The sequence below is a fragment of the Miniopterus schreibersii genome (assembly GCF_964146895.1).
Source record: "Miniopterus schreibersii genome assembly, chromosome: 2".
In the NCBI taxonomy this organism is placed as follows: Eukaryota; Metazoa; Chordata; class Mammalia; order Chiroptera; family Miniopteridae; genus Miniopterus; species Miniopterus schreibersii.
In genome coordinates, this window is record NC_138102.1 from 121764241 (window position 1) to 121787359 (window position 23119).

The following is a 23119-nucleotide window of genomic DNA, read 5'->3' on the forward strand; positions in this document are numbered from 1 at the left end:
AAGGAAGGAAGGAAGGAAGGAAGGAAGGAAGGAAGGAAGGAAGGAAGGAAGGAAGAAAGGAAGAAAGAAAGGAAGGAGACTCAAATAGAACTTTAACCTCCCCCTAACTGTCTAAAAGAATTTAGATAGCGGACCTGTTCTAGGAAGAAAGCTATTGTCATAGATAATTACAGTTTAATATGAACTAAGAGTGATAGGGAGGAACCTAGCCAGGTCCATTTGGTCAAAGCCCTCTCTGCATCTCAGTGTTGAAGATGGCCCAGAAAATATTTAATTACCAAACACTTACTTTTCTATCTCCCCGTGAGTTGCCTTCCTCCCCTTTGAAGTCCCTAATCACTACCCCATCCCCTCATTTCTCCTCAGCTCAAAATTACATATAAGCCCTAACTGCCCTATTTGTCTATGGGTCCCATATTCTTATGGAAATCCCATATCAGATCCATAATAAATTTGGTTATTTTCTCCTGTTAATCTGTGTCATGCCAATTTGATTATTAGACCAGCCAAAAGAACTTAGAAGGATAAAAGAAAAATTATTTTTCCTCCCCTATATCACAAAGAGAAATTGATTCATGTCAGCAAAATTGTTGATAAAGTCTCAGTAAAAGGGTCATTATTTACTTTTGTTTTAATTTTAATGTATACATAATAGAGCAAAGACTCAGTGCATGGATCATCTAGTTCATGAAGGCTGAATTACATTTTTTGTCAGGGAAAAGCAGATCTGTTGACCTCTCTATTTCTGCCTGTCTCTTATGCCTTGCTGCAGGATTCCTTCCTCACCTCCTGGACAAAACTGATGCTATATTTATCATGTGAGGTTTTGAAAAGAACTATGGATAACATGTTTTTGACACCTTACAAGATTGTGTTAGATGTTGGCAGGGTAAGATTTCAGTTCTTTGATGTTTTTGGAAATCCTGCGTTTTCCATTGTAATTGAAATAATGGCCATGGTGCCTTTCTTTATGTAAGGAGTTTTAATGGTCGGAGACCTAGAATACCGTGAAGTATGCTTTTTTTTTTTAAATCTCCCTAAAAATGATGCCTTACCATCTCTGATTATCTCTAAAGTCATATAAACCTTAACTGTCAAATTTTAAGTTTGGACTTCTCTGGATCAGAGCTTTCCAAATGATAAAATGAATCCATGTAAACCAGCATTCATCTCGCTCAGAGCAGGCTGACTGGATGAAAACACAGAAAGGGCCTATTAAGTTCTGGTCTAGAATCATTCTGCAGTGAAGGGAGATCACTGGAGTTGATTTCCAGTCAGCTACATTAATCACTAGCTTCCTGGCTGCTATGTTCTGCATGATTGCTACTTAATATGTGAAAGAGGCTAGGTAAATCTTACCAGTTCCTTGACAAGCAGCTATAGCTTTTTATTCCTTATTATAGAATAGAAATCCCACTGAGAAATGGATTATTCTTATCACTCAATGTCAAGCAAGACAGAAAGTATTATTTCATAATGTACCTTTCATTACTTAAACATTAAAAATGGTGAGGTGCAGTCATTCAGAACAAATTGTGTGCAAAGGATAAGTTGGACAACTTAAAGTGATATGGGAAGAAAAGGAGCCCCAGCAGCAATGAGAAATTTCCCTTCCTTCCTTTCTCCCTTCTTTTCTCTGTAAGGGAGGAAAAATATTTTTCTCTCTACCTTTCTAGGTTCTCGGCTAAGACATTTCTGTAACAAAAGATAAAGAGAAGAAAAACAAACAGAAAAGTTAATTACGTGTATACCTCCCTGTATTCATGGGAGATACCTAGAAAAAAAACTGAATAACTCCCCAAAATAGCCCAAGCCATCACCTTAAACACCATCTTTAGCTAAAGACAAAATAAAGTGTTGGGTGTGGGGGAAGCTAGTTATGGAAGGTCATCAGGCAAACATGGTGTAGGAGGGTGTGACTGTTAGGCAGATCTAATCCACGGCCTTCTCCATGGTTTCTAGAGCTTTAGTCAGCCTTCTCTTCATGGTGTAGGGAGGGAGATAGCCTTACAGAGGAAGACTTCCTATGTAAATATAAAGGCCTCTTACGGAAGTATAACTTCTATTTGGTTTCTAGAGCTTCTTCCAAGTCTGCTGTTTTTTAAAAATAACCAGGTCATCCAGCTGGGCGTGGCTCAGCTGTTGAGCATCGGCCTAGGATCCAGGAGATCGGGGTTCGATTCTCAGTCAGGGCACATGCCCAGGTTGTGGGCTACAGCTGATCAATGACTCTCTCATCATTGATGTTTCTCTCTCTCTCTCCCTCTCACTTCCTCTCTGAAATCAATAAAGATATATTTTTAAAAAATAATAATAATAAAAAAATAAAAATAACCAGGTCAAAATAATTTTCATGTCAAAGAGGAATGTTTTAGGGCAGCACATTCTGCTCCCCTTTCCCTCCCTCTCTCCTTCTCCCTCTCTTTCTCCCTTCCTTCATTTCTTCCTTTCTCCTTCCTTTTTCTTTCCTTCTTTCTTTTTTTCTTTTCCTTTTCTTTCGTAACCATGCAGAAACTTCATTTCTTTAATACGACTTTTCTCCCTTTCTTTCCTTTTCATCCAAACTGGCTTTGTCTGGCACCCTGACTCACCTGCCTCCCTCCTTCCTTGCATGTCCACTGTCTTAATCATTAAGTCCTTAAGGCAATTTAGGTTCTGGTCAGCATCAAACAGTCTTAGAAACAAAGCCTCAGGCCTGTGGACCACAGAAACAGAGTTTCAATCAAACCAAAGATAACATCCAGGTCTCGGTTGTGTTTCAGCACCAGACCCAGAAAAGCAGAGCAAAGCAAGAAGGACCACATCCTTGTGAAACTAGACAGAACAATGCCATGGCTGACATCAGGGTTGGATGCAATGACCAACTACCCCCACCCTGGCTTTCTCCAATTGGTAGAGACCATGACTCTAACTCCCTTAGTCAGCATGATAATGATTTTTCCCTTATATAATTCAGCCCCTAGAAGCCATTAGAGAGCCAGGCCTTAGAACAATTGCTCACCTGTGACTCTGGGTTTGGCGCAATTTCCTTAAATAACCCTTTACTTTCTTGGCTTCGAACTCCTCTTAGCATTTTATTGGGCTTTGATGCACACAGGCAAAAGAAACCCTTTTCATTCAGTGATGCTTCCTTTCCTCTTTTTTCCTTCTGTATTCTTTTCTTTTTTTCTTTCTTTCAAAGTAATAAAAATGCCAGGATTTACCCTAAAAATCTGACTTTAGCCATGAGACAAATGGAAATAAACTTGGATGATTCACATTCAGTTGGATGATCCTTTAGAGTTGTCTAGAATGTTATAATAATGGTACACTAGTTTCAGTCTTTTATGCACTCATTCAACAATGTCTATGATTACTTCCTATGTGTCAAACAGTGAATTAGACACTAGGGACTCAAAGGTGACTAAGATATTCAGGGAGCTCATTCTGTATTGGGGGCCAAGAAAATAAAGAAGAAAGCAACAAATTAAAAAATCAGATCCAGTTGTGATAAGAGACCTGAAAGAAATAGCTGGCTATTGTAGCAAATAACAGGACAGAATAGAATGGACCCAATTTCTCCCTGAGGGGGAACAGAATACACCACCCCAGAATGTACCATTTTGGATTATTTCAAGCTCAAGATTTAGGGTTATTTCAAGATGGAGATAATCAGGGCCGAGCCAACTCAGGAAGAGAGCTTTAACTCCCCTTTAGATAGGGAGCCTATATCAGGAAAAGAGCTATTAGCAGAAATAATAGCTTTTTATTAGATTTATCTGGATAGCATGGCAAACATTTGTTTACCAAACTTCTGCTCATCTTTCTGTGAGTCATCTTCCTATCCTTTGAAGACTCAGACTCTACTCCCTTCTCCTTAGCTCAGAATGGTATGTAAGATGATCTCACCTTACTCAAGGGAGTCTCTTATTTTTAGGGGGCTCCTATATATACAAAACTTGTTTTTCTTTATTAATCTGTCTTTTGGCAACTTAGTTATCACACCACCCAAAGAACCTAGAAGGAAAAAAAATTAAATGTTTGCTGCTGCTGTATACACTGTAGTCAAACAAACAGAAACATTTTACAATTTCATGCTATTTCACATAAAAGAATAATAAGTTCAAGATAATCAGATAATTGATTATGTCTCTTTGGCATAAGGATTATTTTAAAAAACAGCTGACAAAGATGAAGCTTTGAAGACCAAGTAGAAGTTCTTACACTCATACAGGAAATCTCTATTTGTAAGGCTGTCTTTCTCTCTGTACTAGAAAGACTTTATCTGTAACTAGATGACTAAATCTCTAGAAACACTTATTAATAGAGAAAATAACTTAAATCTGCATAGCAACCTTGTTTACTGTGCTTTTCCTGGTAACCTCCCATAACTGATGTCCCCCCAACCCATGGCCTTTTCTTTTGTCTTTAGCTGGAGATGTTACTTAAGGTGGTGGCTTGGGCCATTTCTGGGAAGCACTCAGATTTTCTAGATATTTCCCATGTATACAGGAGGTATACAAGTTATTAAATTTTGTGGTTTTTTTTTTTTTTCCAGTTAATCTTTCTCTTATTATTGGAGTGTCTCAGCCAAGAACCTAGAAGAGTTGAGGAAAAATTATTTTTCCTCCCCCACAATCACTTGCCTAAAGAAATGTGGATGGAAAAGGGGTTGTATGGAAAGTAACCTCTATTTATAAATTCCTAACTGGGCAGGCCATGGTGGGCAGTCATGGCCCAGGCATATAACTTCTTTAATAAAGGGTTTATCTTTGTCTTAAGCAAGCCCTGTCCACTGTTTCTATGTATCTAGGCTAAATCACCTTTGAAATGCCTCTTTCCAGACCCTTCCTTCTAAAAAGCTTGACCACCCTCCAGAGGACACATACTCTTGTTAACCACCCTGTAATCTGATCCCCACCTTGCTTTCTCCCACCCATGTGTAATCTTCCTTAGCTCCCTCCTTAATTCCAAATGCATGAAAAAAGCTGCAAACTCATTTCTTGGAAGCATTCTTCCCATTATGTTCAGGTCTCACTTTCAGGCATGTCCTCTGTTTCCTCAAATAAATTGTTATAAAATTCCCTACAGGCTTGGGCATTCTTACATCGACAGGGATATAAGACAATATTCCAACAAATGCGGGTTGAGTATCATTTATATACAAAGTACTGGTTATTCACCGTAAGTGATACAAAGCTGAATAAGACCTAGACGCTTTCATTTGTGAATTTATAATTTAGAAGAGGAGACTTATCCGCACATAACCGCATTGCAAAAAATCAGCTATGGTAAAGGTCATAGGAGCATTAAAAAAACAAAAAACAAAGAAAAATGGATCAAAGGAACAATTCTTTTACAACAAGAAGTCAAATTATGTCACTCCTCTGCTCAGTGCTAATGGCTTCCTGCCTCACTCAATATAAATGTCAAAGTCCTTGCGATGAGCTTCCAGGCCCTACCCAATTTGGCCGCTATTACATCTTTGACCTCATCTCCCGCTGCTATTCCCCCTAGCTCACTCTGTTCAGCCACGCAGGATTGCAGCCTGCTTCAGAAATCACCGCACCCCATCTGCCCTGAGGCTCTGAGGCTGGCTCTTTCCTCCATGTAGCCAGGGCTAACTCTCTCCCCTCCCTCAAGACTTGGCTCACATCTTACCTTCTAAAAGGGGCCTAATGATACCTTTATTTAAAACTGAGATACTACTGCAAACCTATCAAATGTCTTGACCCAACTCTACTCTCGACTCTTTTCTTTATTCTATTGTACTTACTATTGTGGGGCTGAAAAATAATTTTCCCCCCACCTTTCTAAGTTCTTCTGGCTGGCCTGACTAATAATCAAATTAACACAAGGCAGATTAACGGTTGGAAAATAACTGAATTTATTACATATATACGGTTCCATAAGAATATGAGACCTGAGGACCGATTGGTCAGTTGGCGCTTAAATGCCATCTTGAGCTGAGGAGAAGGGGGGTAGTGGTTTGGGATGTCAAAGGCAAGGAAGCCAATTCACAAAGAGAAAGCAAAACAAACTCTCGATAAATAAATGTTTGCTAGGCCACCTAACAGGAGGACACAGAGAGGACTTTGATCAAGTGAGCCTGGCTAAATTCCTCCCTGTCACACATTAGTTCCTTCATATTAAGCTATAGTCATCTATGATGATATCTCCCTCCCTGGAGCTGGTTCTCTATCTAAAATTTTTTAGGTATTTAGTGGGGAGATCAAGGTTTCTTCCTGAGTCTTTTATTTCTTAAAAATGACCAGTTTAAAATAATCAGTATCCCAAATGGCATATTTTGGAGGTTGCAAACTCTGCTCTCTTTTAGTGTACTGCAAAAGTTGCTCAGTGTCACGTGTGTTGTTTATTGTTCATTTGGGCCAATTAGAATGCAAACACCATGTGAATAGATATTTTTATCTGTTTTATTCTTTGATGCATTCCAGGCATCAGATCGATATTTGAAACATAATAGGTGCTGCCCAGCCGGGCGAGGCTCAGTGGTTGAGCGTTGACCTAGGATCCAGGCGATCGATTGGGGTTCGATTCCCGGTCAGGGCACATGCCCGGGTTGTGGGCTGCAGCCAATCAATGACTCTCAAATCATTGATGTTTCTGTCTCCCTCTCTCCCTCTCCTTTCCTCTCTCTGAAATCAATAAAGATATATTTAAAAACAAACAAACAAACAAAAATAATAGGTTCTTTCTTTTTCTTCCCAGCTTGAAAATATTAGTTTCTGACCACCGCAGAGCAGAGCCCAGGAACAGAGTAGAAGGGAGGGCAGAAGAGACCTCACTGTCCTGAGCTGCAGTCAGTGGTTCTGGCAGCTTCTAGAACACACTTCCCCTCATTAGTGCTCTCAGGAGACTACTGCTCACTCACAGAGGATCAATCACCTGTGGTTCCCTAAATCCAGACAAAAGCATCTCTGTCCTAAGGGTCAATTCCTCCTTCCACAGCGCACACGATCCAGATCCAGATCCAGATCCAGATCTCAGAAACGGGGGGGTGTTTGCTCCCAGAGGCAGCCCTTTTACACGGGACCAAGGATGATACCCACAGAATTCATTTAACTCCTGACTGATCTGTGGCCCACAGAAAACAGTGGGAGAAAAACCTTTCTTTGCTACAACAAAAATAGCTTCTTCTTTGATCCAGCTATTAGAATAGCTCTTCGGTTATTTGTCTGCTCTTCGAACTTTGAAAGTGAGATGGGCCAGTGAGCCAGGAGAAGCTGAATAGGGAAACTGAGGCAGACAGTATGTGAGAAAGGGTTTCGGTACAAGCAAAGGACAGTGTCTGACTCGGGAGATATAGGTTGTCCTTAAGGAAGAGAGGAAAGAACACATATCTGGACACTGTCGCTGTGAAAGAGAAACAGGTGGCCAAGGGAGGAAAGCTGTAGATAAACAGCATGCGTTTTGAATTAAAAATGAAAACACTTTAGTCTGAATCAATAATTAGTAGACTTGACATCACAGAAAATGTAATTAGTGACTTACAGGACAATGCTGAGAAGAAACTGAAGAAGCCAGAGGAAAAGGGCAGAGGGAATGTACTGACAGAGAAAATGAGAAAAAAGACAAACCAGCCAGAAATACAGCTTATACCAGAGCAATCTGCAAAACAAAAGTAGAATATATAGAGTGTAAACAATCATCAAAGAGGAATTATAGAAAACTATCCAGTTTTTAAACATAATTTTGAGATTGAGAGACTAGTCATGTTCCAAGTAAATTATTAATAAGAGCCAGACAACAAAAAATAGCTTGGTGAGCCCTGGTCAGTGTGGCTCAGTGGTTAGAGTGTGGCCTGCACACCTAAGGGTTGCAGGTTTGATTCCCAGCCCTGGTCAGGGTGCATGCAGAAGGCAACCGATTGATGTCTCTCTCACATCACTGTTTCTTCGTCTCCCCCTCACCCTCTCCCTTCTGTTCTCTCTAAAAAGCAATGGAAAAAATATCCTAAGGTGAGGGTTAACAAAAAAATATGTAAATAAAATATTTTTTAAAATAGCTTGGTGACACTGGCAGATTCTAAGCATAAAGAAAACTTCAAACACAAAAAGCAAGATGCAAGATGGCCCAACACTCCTTCCAAACACCAAATGTTCAGAGCAGGAGGAAATTATATTCCTGGAAGTTGAAGGGAAAGATTATGACCCAGGACTTCTATATTCTGCCAAGCTGTTGTTCAAATGTGAGGCAAAAGCTGGACAAGGTCTGCTAAAATAAAGCAGTAATTTTGAAAAAGTTTCTCTAAAAAGATTCACATGAAATATGAAATAAATAAGCAAAATCAAGAATGGTAAATTGGGGGAGGAAAGGCTAGTGATGGGCATTGAAAAGAGTTAAACGTAAAGAAAATATGTAGAAATAATTCAAAGTGTAACAAATGTGTTTGCAAAATATTAGGCATGCGTGGTTTTTATTGAAAGAGATTTGTAACACTTCACCTGAACACAGGCACAGGATGGCTTGGAAGAAAATAGAAGCTTTACATTTTTTATATTCCAAAGCACCAAAGATTCTTCATTCATTCAACATGGAAAATAAGACAGATGATAGATTAGATGGATAGATGATAGATGATAGATAGATGATAGATAGATGATAGATAGATAGATAGATAGATAGATAGATAGATAGATAGATAGATAGATAGATGATAGATAGATAGAGATAGATAGATGATAGATAGATAGATAGATAGATAGATAGATAGATAGATAGATAGATAGATAGATAGATAGATAGATAGATAGATAGATAGATGATAGATAGATAGATAGATAGATGATAGATGATGATAGATAGATAGATAGATAGATGATAGATAGATAGATAGATAGATGATAGATAGATGATAGATAGATAGATAGATAGATAGATAGATAGATAGATAGATAGATAGATAGATGATAGATAGATGATGATAGATAGATAGATAGATAGATAGATAGATAGATAGATAGATAGATAGATAGACAGATGATAGATAGATGATAGATATAGATAGATAGATAGATAGATAGATAGATAGATAGATAGATGATAGATAGATAGATAGATAGATAGATAGATAGATAGATAGATGATAGATAGATAGATGATGATAGATAGATAGATAGATAGATAGATAGATAGATAGATAGATAGATGATAGATAGATAGATAGATAGATAGATAGATAGATAGATAGATAGATGATAGATGATAGATGATGATAGATAGATAGATATAGATGATAGATTAGATAGATAGATGATAGATGATAGATAGATAGATAGATAGATAGATAGATAGATAGATAGATAGATGATAGATATAGATAGATGATAGATAGATTAGATAGATAGATAGATAGATAGATAGATAGATAGATAGATAGATAGATAGATGATAGATGATAGATGATGATAGATGATAGATAGATAGATAGATAGATAGATAGATAGATAGATAGATAGATAGATAGATGATAGATATAGATAGATGATAGATAGATTAGATAGATAGATAGATAGATAGATGATAGATAGATAGATAGATAGATAGATAGATAGATAGATAGATAGATAGATAGATAGATGATAGATAGAGATGATAGATAGATAGATAGATAGATAGATAGATAGATAGATAGATAGATAGATAGATAGATAGATAGATGATATAGATAGAGATAGATAGATGATAGATAGATAGATAGATAGATAGATAGATAGATAGATAGATAGATAGATATAGATAGATAGATAGATGATATAGATAGAGATAGATAGATGATAGATAGATATAGATAGAATTAAGATTATTTTAAAAATTTGGATTAGAAGATACTACTTTCAAAACAATGCATAATATAGAAAACAAATGTCTTCATAAAGCAAATAAAATATTAAAAGGAAACAAAAATAAATAAATGGAAGCATCAAAATGTAAAATACAGAAAGGATAAAAATTAAAAGTAACAACATCTATAACATAGAGAAAATGTTATTATGTGCCCTACCTTCTGTGTGTGTGGTTTATCTCATATAATCATCAAAATTCCCATAAGAAATATATACTATTATTCTTTTCATCATTGTAGACTGAAAAGTAAAATTTGAGAAAGCAAAGTAACTTGCCCAAGACCACAGAACTAATAAATGGTGAGATCAGTATGAGAATCACATGGCCTCAGTGTTTACGCCTAACCTCCCAACTATGCTGCCTGGAACCTACACACATTCACAAATGGAAACAAAAATATATACATTCATACTACACGCAATGCGCATATGCTATCATATATATGTATTCATGCACACATACATTCATAAATTCCTATGTTCATGCAGACACTTATTCATGCATATGTAAGCATATATATATACCACATGTGCACACAAATAAAATTAAGAAAACATAACATTTGATAGCAGTGACAACTATTTAAATTTCTCTATGAAAAGGCAGAATCTCTAAGATAAAAATGGAAGAGCAAAATATAATTCGAAACTTCTTGTCACAAAACCTAAAACCCACATATAACTTAAGGATTCTTTCTTCCTTCCCTCCTGTTACACTTGTAGAAGAGGTATAATTTTTGTCTAAGGCCAATGCTTATATGTGCACTGAGAGCCCTTTTCTTCTATCTAGTGACTTGTTTTAGAGATTGTACCTAATTTCCCTCTACTGAATCCTTCTTTTCAGTAGTTGTACATGCTCAGGGGGTTCCCATTTAAGAATGAACTCCCCTAATTGAATGCCTCCCCTTTCAGCTACTTCATGACCACTTCCTTCTTTTCACAGCCAAACTCTGCCCTCAAACATTTCTTTATTTCCCATTGACTAGTCAATCCTACACCTTCTATTACAAACTTCTCTGGTTTCTCTGGCCTCTGCTAAACCCTTTAAAACCTACCTACTTCTTAAAATTAGCCTAAAACTTTCACTCATTATTTTTAAGAATAATGTTATTTGAAATTTCAAATATAAATGAAATATGATTGGAAAGAAACCAAAGCAAAGGAATTATGTGCTGTTTGTTTAAAACTATACATTCTCTGGGCATTCTCTTATACCGGGAATCCCTAACCCACCTCACCACCTCCACTTCTCTCTGTGCCTTGAGAATCACTGCCTTAAATCCTTAAATGTTGTCACTCCCTGGGATTCTGTCTTAGAGCCTCTGTTCTGCACAGTCTCCTTGGGTGGCTTATCCATCCATCCCCTGGCTCCAGTTAATATCTATCACACATGCTTATGACTGTCAGATTTTGATCTCCTGCTTAGATCTCTTTTCTGAGCTCCAGATGCATCTACTTAACTACTGACAGAATCTCCGTTTAGATGAAATCCTTCCTCCGAGATCTCTCTCTCGAATGCTTCAATTCTCTATCTCCAGAGCCACCTCCTAGCTTAGGGCATAATTACTTCGCACCTAGATTACTGGAATAGTCTTCTTTCATTTTCCCTGCATCCAAGCTTGTATTCCTCCATGTCACTCTCCACAATGCAACTAGAATAATCTTTTCTGAAGTGTGTCATTTTTATTATTTCACTCCTTTGAATGAATCTTTGATTCATGGTTTGTTTCCCTTTGTCCTGATGATAAAGCCAATCTGATTCACACAACTGAAAGTTCATCATGAGGTGTGTAGAGTTTACTTTTCACGTCTAGAATTATTATGCTTAGAAGAAAGTTAAAGTATAAAGATTACCGTGCATAGAAAATTATAACCAGAGAGCAAATTTGGTATTTGATTTTTTTGGAGTACAGAGAAAATACGCTCTCAGAGATTTCAGAAGTGCCATGAGGAGGCTTTGTTAGGCTGTGTACAGGCTAAGCTGCTTTACCAACACACCCCCAAATACACTCTCTTAAATAACTATATTGCTCCCTAACATTACAGGCTAAATGTGGGCAGGTATTGTAGCAGTTCACCTCCATAAAGGCATGGAGAAACCCAGGTCATCTCTGTACTGTACCTTCACCATCTCCTAGTGTTCTTCACATTCACTTAGCCCAAGCTCTTCCCAGTACCACATTCATGTAGCAGCTGCAAGAGCAAATGGGAAGTCTGGGGCAAGCAGCTGATCTGGAAGTGGTGCAGCTCCTACGCTCACAGCCTACTGGCCACAGCTTAGTCACGTGGCACATGTAAGAAAGAGGAAAGAAAGGAATAGTTTCAAAGAAGGTTGAGATATATAGTCTCTGGCTAGTTGACTATGTTCTGATAAAGAAACGAAGACTGCATATTGGGATCTCTGCATCATTGAGGGATAATTAGCACTCTCAGATACAAATTCAAAATACAGGATAGAAATAAGGACTGTGAAACAAAGGTTGAAATCAGGGAGGAAAGAAGAATTTAAATCTTCTCTAGAATGTAGGGGGTGGCTTTAAAAGAGTGAAGGAAGCCTGGCTGGGAGTGGCTCAGTGGTTGAGCATCGACCTATGATCCAGGAGACCACAGTTTGATTCCCAGGTTGCGGGATCGATCCCCCTTGGGGGTGTGCAGGAGGCAGCAGATCAATGACTTTCTCATCACTGGTGTTTCTGTCTCTCTCTCCCTCTCTCTTCCTCTCTGAAAATAAAATAAAATAAATTAAATTAAATTAAATTAAAAATAAATAAGAGAGTGAAGGAAGTGCTATAAGTAGAGTGCATGACTTTATTTAAAGATCCTTGGTTCTTCCTTGAAAATATTGAACTCTTTTTCTGATAGTGTGACTTTTAGTGACTTTGAGAGGAAGGAAACTCCAGAAATATGGTATCTGTGGAGATTAATGACACTTATTAACACATTCATGGAAGAATGTGGACCCAAAGTTTTGAAAGGAAGGAGTTAGCACAGAGGACATTAGAAATAAACAGGAATAACTAAGTATAAAGGGATGCCCAATCCAGAGATAAAAATTAGGGGAAATGAGAATTTTAAAAATGCCTACATGTAACATTCATGTTAATATCCAGGACTGGAGAAACAGAGAGGAGTCAGGCTACATCGACAAAAAGATAACTGAAATAATATATTCTCTCTTATATGTGATTTCTAATCTTTCTTTTTGTCTTCATTTTAAGTTCTTTATAAAATATATCATAAGCAAACAACTCTTCTTGAAATAGAGTAGCAATTACAAATATATTCTAATTATATGAGATATAAAAATAACAAATAAAACGAAATTTTGATTATGGGGTACATTTGTAAAACTAATCAGCTTAACCTGGACTCAAGATTTAAAAAAAATATGTACCTTAATCCCTGGCCAATGTTGCTCAGTTGGGTGGAGCATTGTCCCATACACAGAAAGGCTGCAGGGCTGATTCCCTGTCAGGGCACATACCTAGGTTGCATGTGCAATCTCCGATTCAGGAGTATAAGGAAGACAACCAATCGATGTCTTCTCTCACATTGATGTTTCTCTCTCTCTCCCTTCCCCTCTCTCTGAAATCAATGAGCATATTTTTGGTGAGGATTCAAAATAATTTTTTTTTAAAGCTTTAAAAAATACACCTAAGAAACTGTCATCTTCAATTTGCTATCCCAGTTTGATGGTTGCACCACACCTCCCATGGGAGCAGCGGAGTCCAGTCTGGAGACCAGCATAGCAACTGGTGTTCACACACTGCCTGCCTGCCCAGTAATTTGCCCTCTCTAGTCCACAGCTCTGGTGTTAGCAGTAACTTCTTGGTAATAGAAATGATTGATGGGTTTTAAGCAGTAGATGGCATAATTTGTTTTACATTTTAAAGAGTTCACTGTGGTGGCAGAGTTGAAAATGGAAGGAAATGGGATCAAAATAAAAGTAGGAATAATACTTTAGGAATTAGAAGAATCAAAGAAAATGAAATGAGATATAAAAGGAATTACTCTTTCTTGTGGCCAGTAGGACCTCATTATGAATACTGCTTATCAATACACTATAAATGTACAGAAATACAACTTAACTAAACGATAGACCATTAAGTACATACTTTGTTTTATAGTGGGTTAGAAAGAACCCAGAATCATTGAATATTATGGCCGATGCCATGAAAATGTTTCTATATGGTAATATTTTTTAAAGTTCACATATTTTTTTTAAATGTCAGCAAGGTTGATTAACTTTTACTACAACGTGGGGGAACAATGACCACAACAATATGCTAAAGAGAATGTACTTTGTTAGACTAATTCCTGGTAGAAGAGTTTCACTGCTACACTCTTAGAAATGTAGTTCTTTCGTATGTCCCATCGAATTTTGCATCAGGACGCTTGAAAACTCTCATTTCTGCTATTCAGTGACCTTTTGACTATATACTAATAGATTTCCAATCCACTGAGAAGCAAACCCTCACAGACACTTTTCAGATTTTCAAAGCTATGATTAAATGTGCCTTTATATCAAAAATCAATCTTTTCTAAGGCATGCAAGGGATTTGCTCTGCAGAGCAGAGACTAACATGCTAGACAGGCTCTCCTAACCCTTTAAAATAGCTATCTTTTTCCCTTGTAAGAAGTCATTGTTCTGAGGTCTGTTTATAGAAGCACATTTTTAAAGGCCCCCAAGCCTCAATTAAGATCATGCTGGCTTAAGTATATGCTCTCATTTATTACAGGATATTCTTGAATTACACAAAAGTTACATGTTAGAAGTATAACAATCAGCAATTAGTAGATGTGACTTTTTGATACTTTGGTTGATTAGCTAAAGGGCAAATAGCCTTTACCTTTTAGAAACATCCAAGTAATATACAGGGGGCAAAAGTAGGTTCATAGTTGTGAGTATGTGAAGCAGAGTTTATTCTTATATTATTATTTATTATGCTATTATTTTCCATGCAAACAACTGTAAACCTATTTTGCCCCACCCTGTATATATTTTTTTCAAGTAGTTTTACCATTTACAGAAAGTAGATAATATTTTGCACTCTAGAACTGTCATAATAAGAAATGAAAATACTATAGTGAGTTTAGCTAGTACTTATTGAATTCTTTGTATATATGATATATAGATCATTGATTTTAGTTGTTTTGTAATTTTCATGGTTTCCTGTGCTTGTTAACCTGGCATCTCCTAAAAGATATGTAAGCTTCCTGATGACAGGGGTCCTATCTTACATTTCCTGAATTCCCTCACCACATTTAGCACAAACTATTTGTTAGTAGGTAATCCTAAACAAATACTAACAGTGAGCCTTTAATACTAGAACAAGTCCAATTACAATTTATTTTTACTTTGTGCGGTACAAATAATAGCCCTAGCCAGTTCAATAAACAGAACACTAGATTAGATTAACAGGTTCTATTGTCATTGATCTGACATTATTAAATCATTCTCAGATTTTTGTTGGGACCAAACTGCAATACTGAAGCAGTCAATAAAACCTTTTCACCAATTGTCCTAAATGTCATATTGACCTCGTACAGGCTTGGTGATGTCATTGTCTATTACATTTGCTTCAGCCATATTATTTTGTTATTTCCTAAACTTTTATTTGTACCACTACTTCTTTATTAAATATCAGGACTCTGTGTGATTTCCCACGATGTCTTCACGATGTTCCAGTGTTTGATTATTTTGTTAATTTGCTAACACACCACAAAAATGGATTAAATTAATAAAAGAGGTCTGCACATGATCACAGATTACTTGGCAGAGGCTGGCACAACACACCCCAAAGAAAGACTTAGATCCTTTATCAGCTCGCAAGAAGTAGGTCCTGAAAACCGACAGACACTCACTAGGAACAAAGGGTAAAAATCCAGGAGATAGTAGGTACTGATTCACATTTCCAGCAAAATCATCTAGAGAAACTCAAGCTTAACCAAAGCCAAACACTACACCTTCTATCTCAAATGGGCAATATTCCCCAGATCAGTGAACATACCATACATCTTACTGTGACGCCAGCAACATGACTTCCTTTGCTTTCTCACAGTGCACACTAGTCAACAGGTACTACTGACTCTGTCTTCTTGTTTATCTTTCTCGAGTCTCTCCACTTCTTTCCAAGCCCAGGGCCACTGCTATATATATGTTGTAACTCCTGTTATCTTTTTCCTGTTGTATTATAAAGGCTCTTAACTTACTTCCCAGTCTCTAGGCTTGTTACACAGTTTTATTCACTGCATTGCGTCCACCATTTACTTTCCAGACTCAACTATAATCAGGTTCCTCCTGGGTTAAATATTCCCCCGATTCCCTACAGGCTCCAAGATAAAAATCCAAATTTTCTAGAAGGGCAATCACACCCCTTTATAATCTGGCTTATGGTCCTTTGCCATTTCATTTCTCACACCCACCTCATTTACATAGTCTGTCCCAGTGTTCCTCTACTTGGAGCATTTTGTGCATTGGAGCCTGTTGTTGAGCCTGGCTGTCTTGACCAAATGCCCACTCCCATTCCCTCCCCTTACCTAGACAACTTCTACCTGAAAAACTCAATTGTTATGTTTTCCCTCCTCTCAGCTTTATGCCATCAGAATAATTCTCTGTTGCCATACCTTTTATTTCCTTTGGCTAAAATAAACTTTGGAAGCCTAAATTCCAAAGGAGACTGCTGGTTTTTGTGATTTTTTTAAATGACAAATAAAATGAGCATTGAAAATCATTAGGAAGAAATAATAATACAAGTTCTACTACTTGGAAGTGTCAAAGGAAGGGAAAATTATGAAAAGAGACAGTGTCGATGTCCTGTGTCAACTGACACAGTAATTAAGCAAAATAATTTTCCAACTGAAGACAGTGGAATGAGAGATAAAAAAAAAAAGTTAAGACCCATGTATTAGTTTCCTGCCATTGCGGTAACAAATTACCAAAAATTGAGCGGCTTAAAGCAATACAAATGCATTATCTAATAGTTCTGGGGGTCAGAAGTCCAAAAATCAGTCCCATTGGGCTAAATCAAGGTGTCAGCTGGGCCATATTCTTTTCTGGAGGCTAGGGGTGGATTCTATTTTCTTTACTGTTTTTACCTTCTTGAGGCTGCCTGCGCTCTTTGGTTCTTGTTCTCCTCCCATCTTCAAATGGTCAGTCAAGTGTTATTTACCCAGAATCACTCTGACATTAACTCCTGTCTCTCTATCTTCCCCACTTTATTTTTTATTTTATTTTTTTCTTCTACACAGTCTTTTGTTTGTTTGTTTGTTTGTTTAAAATATTACAGATGTCCCTTTTTCTCCCCAATGACCTGTTCCACCCTGTCCCACCCCCTCCCCAGGCCCTCTCCACACCAATATCCGTGTCCTTGGGTTGTGCATATAAGCATATAAATTCTTTGGTTACTTTCTCCCCCTCCATCCTCCCGCCCTCCTCCATCCCTCTGAGATTCGTCTATGCTTCCATGTCATTGAATCTATTCTGTTCATCAGTTTATTAAGTTCTTTAGATTCCAAGTATGAGTAAGATCATGTGATGCTTGTCTTTCTCTGCCTGGTTTATAAATGGCCCTTGTAATTACATTGGGCCCACTGAAAAATGAAGAATAATCTCCCTATTTTAAGATAAGTTGATTATCAACCTTAATTCTATCTATGATCTTAATTTTCCTTTGTCATATAATCCAATAGACACATAGATTCCTAAAAATAGGAAGTAGACATCTGGGGAGGGGGCATTATTCCAGCTACCACAAAAGCGGTAGCTATATATATAATCACTATATAATCACTATATTATAAAATGGAATAATAATGAAGTTATTTTAAGAATTAAATGGCTCAAAATATGTAATGTGTAGGAGAGAAACAAGACAGTGGCGTAGGTCACAGCTGCACCCGCCGCCTCCCGCAACCACATCAAAATTACGACTAAAATACAGAACCACCGTCACTCAGAGCCTCCTGAGATCTGGCTGCACAGAAGCCCCACAACCAGGGAGCTGAAGGAGCATCGAGACCGGGAGGAGGGGCGGAGACGCGGGCGGATCGGTGGGGGTTTCCCGGAGGAATGAGGGGTCCCAGCTCCACAGCAGGCCCCCAGCCCAGGGCTACAGGGCCAGGAAGAGACGCCCCACAACTTCGGGCTGTGGAAACAGTGGGGACTGTCCCTGAGGGTCGCGGAGGCTGCGGGAGCCCCAGCAGCTCCTCTAAAGGGCCCGGCACGGACTCACTCGGACGCTCCCTCTGAGCCCAGCGCCGGGCAGCAGCCGGAAAGGACCTGGGACACTCGGGGGGGAACTAACCTGCCTGGAATCCGGGAGAGAGCTGGAGGGGCGGCTTCCTCCCAGGCAGAAGGGCTGGCAGAGGCCATGGCTCCTTTGGCGAGTCCTCCCCGCACACAGCCGGCAGGCAGGCGCCATGTTTGAATCGCCAGCACCTGACTCTCACCTTTGGCCCCGCCCCGTGATTCCCGGAGGCCCCGCCCCCCCCACCTGCAGCTCATCCAGGCCAGTTCCAGGGGCTTTTCTGTGCAAGTGGCCTCTCGAGCCTCATGCTGAGCACTTTCCTAAAATCTCTCACACAAGCAGCAGCGTGCTCCATATGGTTTGATAAGTGGCCCCAGGCCTCACACTAGCAGCAGCTGCATTGGCTCATAGCTTGGCCTCTCCTGGGCACCTCCAAGCCCAGCACAAGTAGCAGCCAACTACGGTTTGCTGTGTAGCTCATGCTGGGTGGCCCTGGGCAAGGCCCTGGCACAGGCTGACTTTGCACCTCCCGGGAGGCCCCAGAGACAGTGCACCTGGTGGTCAGACTGGACCACGCTGGGTTACAACCCTACCACAGCCATGAGTGACACTCAAGGGGCGCACTTGGTGAACACCAAAGCTCCACTGAAGTAAATCCTGCTCCATAGGGGTGTCTCCAGCACAGCAGCTCTTTGGCTGTAGTTGCAGCTGGTCCTCGCAGCTGATTGGCCTGGAGGTCAATTCCTCCCAATGATGCCAACAGCAACCAAGGCTCAACTACAACAGGACAGTGCACACAGCCCACACAGGGGAGCACCTGGAAGGCCCAGCTCAGGTGACTGGGGAGGCTGAACCACTGGACCCTACAAGACACCTACTACACAAAGCCACTCTACAAATTCCAGGAGACAGAGCAGCTCTACTAATACATAGAAACAAACACCTGGAAGCAGCCAAAATGCAGAGGCAAAGAAACATGTCACAAAGGAAAAAAGAGAAGAAATCTCTCGAAGAGGAACTAAATGAAATAGATCCAAGCAAGCTAACAGATATAGAGTTCAGAGTTTTGTTTATAAGGATGTTTAAGCATATTATTAGGGAAATAACTGAGAAAATTGATAACATAATAAAGTACCAATTTGAAATGAAGGCTATAGAAACTGAAATGAAGAATAATTTACATGAAATCAACAGTAGAGTAGAGGACACTGAGAATCAAATCAGCAATTTGGAACATGAGGAAACAAAAAACACCCAACCAGAAGAGCAAAAACAAAAAGGAATCCAGAAATATGAAGATAGCATAAGGAACCACTGGGACAACTTCAAGAGGCCCAACATTCATATTATTGGGATTGGTGCCAGAAGGGGAAGAAAGAGACCAAGAAATTGAAAACCTATTTGAAAAAATAATTACAGAAAACTTCCCCTACCTGGGGAAAGAAATAGACTTACAAGTCCAGGAAGCACAGAGGGTCCCAAACAAGAGGAACCCAAAGAGGCTCACAGCAAGACACATCATAATTAAAATGCCAGAGGTTAAAGACAAAGAGAGAATCTTAAAAGCAGCAAGAGAAAAGCAATTAGTTACCTACAAGGGGGCACCCATACGACTGTCAGCTGATTTCTCAACAGAAACCTTGCAGGCCAGAAGGGAGTGGCAAGAAATATTCAAAGTGATGAAAAACATGGAACTACAACCAAGATTGCTCTACCCAGCAAAGCTATCATTTAGAATTGAAGGTCAGATAAAGAGCTTCTCAGACAAGGCAAAGCTAAAGGAGTTCATCACCACCAGACCAGCACTACAGGAAAAGTTGAAGGGTCTTCTTTAAGGAGAAGCTAATGAACAAAAGAATCTGACGAACAAAATAGATCCAGAGACATTGATGCATGTAACAGATGATCATATTTCAGAGGGAAGGGGGAAGGGGTTGGAGGGTGGGAAGAGATTAACCAAAGAAGTTATATGCATAACCCATGGACATAGACAATGACAGGGTGAAGGTCTGGGGAGGGGGTGGGAGCCAAGTGGAGGAGATGAATTGGGGGGAAAAATGGGATACCTGTAATACTCTCAACAATAAAGATAAATTAAAAATATATATATATGTAATGTGTAAACCACATAGAATAGTCCACAGCATGATGGAAGAGCTCAGTAAATGATATTTATGAGCATTTTATGCTCAGTGAATGGTAGTGGTTATTACTGTGAAGCTGGAAAAAAAGTTGTTCCTTTTAAACTTACTATGAGTTTGTGTTAGATGCCTTGAGAATATATCAGAATTATTTTTAGGCAAAGATTTATACATAAAAACATCAAGATAGATGCTTTTAGAATTATGAAAGCTAAGGCCTTATGCATGAGATCTAAGAAGATGGTAGAGTGCTCTGCTCTGCATAATAAAGAAGCACAAACAGGAACAGCAGGAGATTTTATGGAAATGACAAAGCCTTGGGAGTGGAAGCCCAGCATCATGACAAAGGGCAGAGGCCAGGTAAGAATACTGGTCAATGCAGAGAAAGCTAAGAAACTCTTAAGAACGCTGATGATAACAATAAACATGCATTGTTCTTTGTCCAGTACTGTGCCATAAACCCCTTTATTACCTCCTAAAATTTTAGTAGAAGGTGTTTCCATCAGTGGTCTTGTTTTAGTGGTCCCATGGGGCGTGATATAAAAGGGGCCAATGATCAAGTAGGAGCAAAGCAGCTTGAGAATGCAGGGCAGGGTTAGATCAGGTAAGACGCAGAAGACAGGAACATATGGGGAGTGACTCATCAGGGATGAGGCAAATCTCGTTCCAAAAAAAGAAGAGGAACCTTGTTTCTTTCTTTCTTTTTTCTTTTCTTTTTGGAGGCTCGAGAAAGCAAAGGGAGTTGTTTATTTCTGATCTCACATATTTTCTGTTCGAGATTAGAGCTACCCAGATAGCAGGTATTATTTTTGTGAATTATTCATATTATGATGATAATGATGATGATGGTTTTTGTCATTATTATTTCCAAATGATCTACATTATTTGAGCATTAAGAAATATTTTAAGGTTATTTTCAGAGGCGCCATAAGGCATATTTAAGAAGTCTTGGCACACAAAAGGAAGTACAAGAAGAATGAAAGTGTCATGTTGTAATTTCCTAAAACGGGAACACTTTAGTTTCTAGTAAAGACAGGTAAACAATGCAAACTTCACAAAAATCTAAAATATATTACTTAATTGATGAATTGTGCTTTGAATATATTTACTAGGTCACTGGAAACTTGAATGAATTCGCGTTACAAAAGACATCATGTGGGATATTTTTTCTATTTTGAAAAGATTTTTAAGCTTTTTAAAGCAATTGAAAAGTTTTCTGAAAAATGTTTTTTCCACAGAGGTAAGATGCAGTTGAAAAAGTTTATTTGCAAGGATAAACTTTTTCCAAATGACAATGTTGTTACTTGGGATATTTCATTGACCTCTTCAGATTACTAAATTACACACAGCAATATAACAAGTTCTCTAGAAGTCTAAGAAACTTAACATGCAGTCTAAAAATATCTAAGGTAAATAAGATACAGTGTTTCCCAATCTGCTTGAACATGTCTTATGTCCTATGATAAAAATGTTCTAGGCTCCTTCAAGTTCTAAGGTCTACTATAAATGTAGAGCACAGCTGGCAATACTTCAAATTATATTGTACAGCTGTCAAGTGTTTAAGAAAGTAATGAACATGTTCCCAATTAAATCAAAACCAATGATTTTTTAAAGGAATGTGTATAAATATATGTGCAGGAGAGACTCTAAGCCCCAATCATCCCTGTTTCATGGCACTTAGGACCTTATACAATCTCCCTCTCCTTGAGTGTGATGGGACTTTGACTTGTTTCTAACCAAAAACTCTGTACTCCTTGGCCAGTTTCCCCAACTGGCAACATTTTTGCAAAACAGTATCATATCTCAACCAAAATATTGACATTGACACAGTCAACATGCAAAAAATTGCCATCACTATTAGGATCCTCATATTGCCCTCTTTCCTGTAACTATAAAATAATTCTTAAAATCTGGTAGGCTGATTTCCTCCTCTTTATTCACCTTTTACAAAATTGATTCACCTGTTTTAGTTCCTTTGCTTTTTATATAAATTTTAGTATAATCTTGTCTATTTATACAAAATATTTTGATGGGATTTCAATAAATATTACATTAAATCTGCATATCAATTTGGAGAGAGTTTACATCATTACTATGTGAATCTTTCAGTCCATTAGGACAATATATTCTCTACATATTTAGATTCTTATATTTAAATTCTGTGATTTTTTTTTATCCATATGTGTCATTTTCATCATACAAGTCTTATAGATGTTTTGTTAGATTTACACCAAAGGCACTCCTTTTTTTTTTTCTTTTTTGTAATTCTATCCATGTGTTAATTGTTGATATTTAGAAATAAAATTGATTTTTGTAGATTTATCTTATATTCTTTGATGTTGAAATTGTTTTTTGTTTAAAAATTCTCTTAATTATCTATGTAGACTATCACATCATTTGTAACTTAGGGCAGTTTTATTTCTTTTTTTAAAAAAAGATCTATATGCTTCTTATTTTCTTATTGCACTGGCTAAAATTTTCCGTACCGTGCTATACGAGTTGTAAGAACAGACATCCTTGCTTTGTTCTGAAAGTAAGAAGGAAGCATTCATTAAGGATAATTTTAGCTGTAGGACATTTAAAAATATGTTTTTACTAATTTTAGAGAGAGAAGAAGGGAGAGGGAGAGAGAGAAACATCAATCAGCCGCCTCCTGCATACCCCTTGCTGGGGATCAAGCCTGTAACCCAGGATAGAACCAAGGACCATTTGGTGCATAGGGAGACACTCAACCAACTGAGCCATACTCCCGAGGGTTAGCTGCAGGACTTTTGTAGATGTTCTTTATCAAGTTGAGGAAGTTCTCATTTATTAACTAGTTTTCTGAGAGATTTTATCATAAATAAGTGCTAAATTTTGTCAATCCTTCTTCTGAACTGAATTA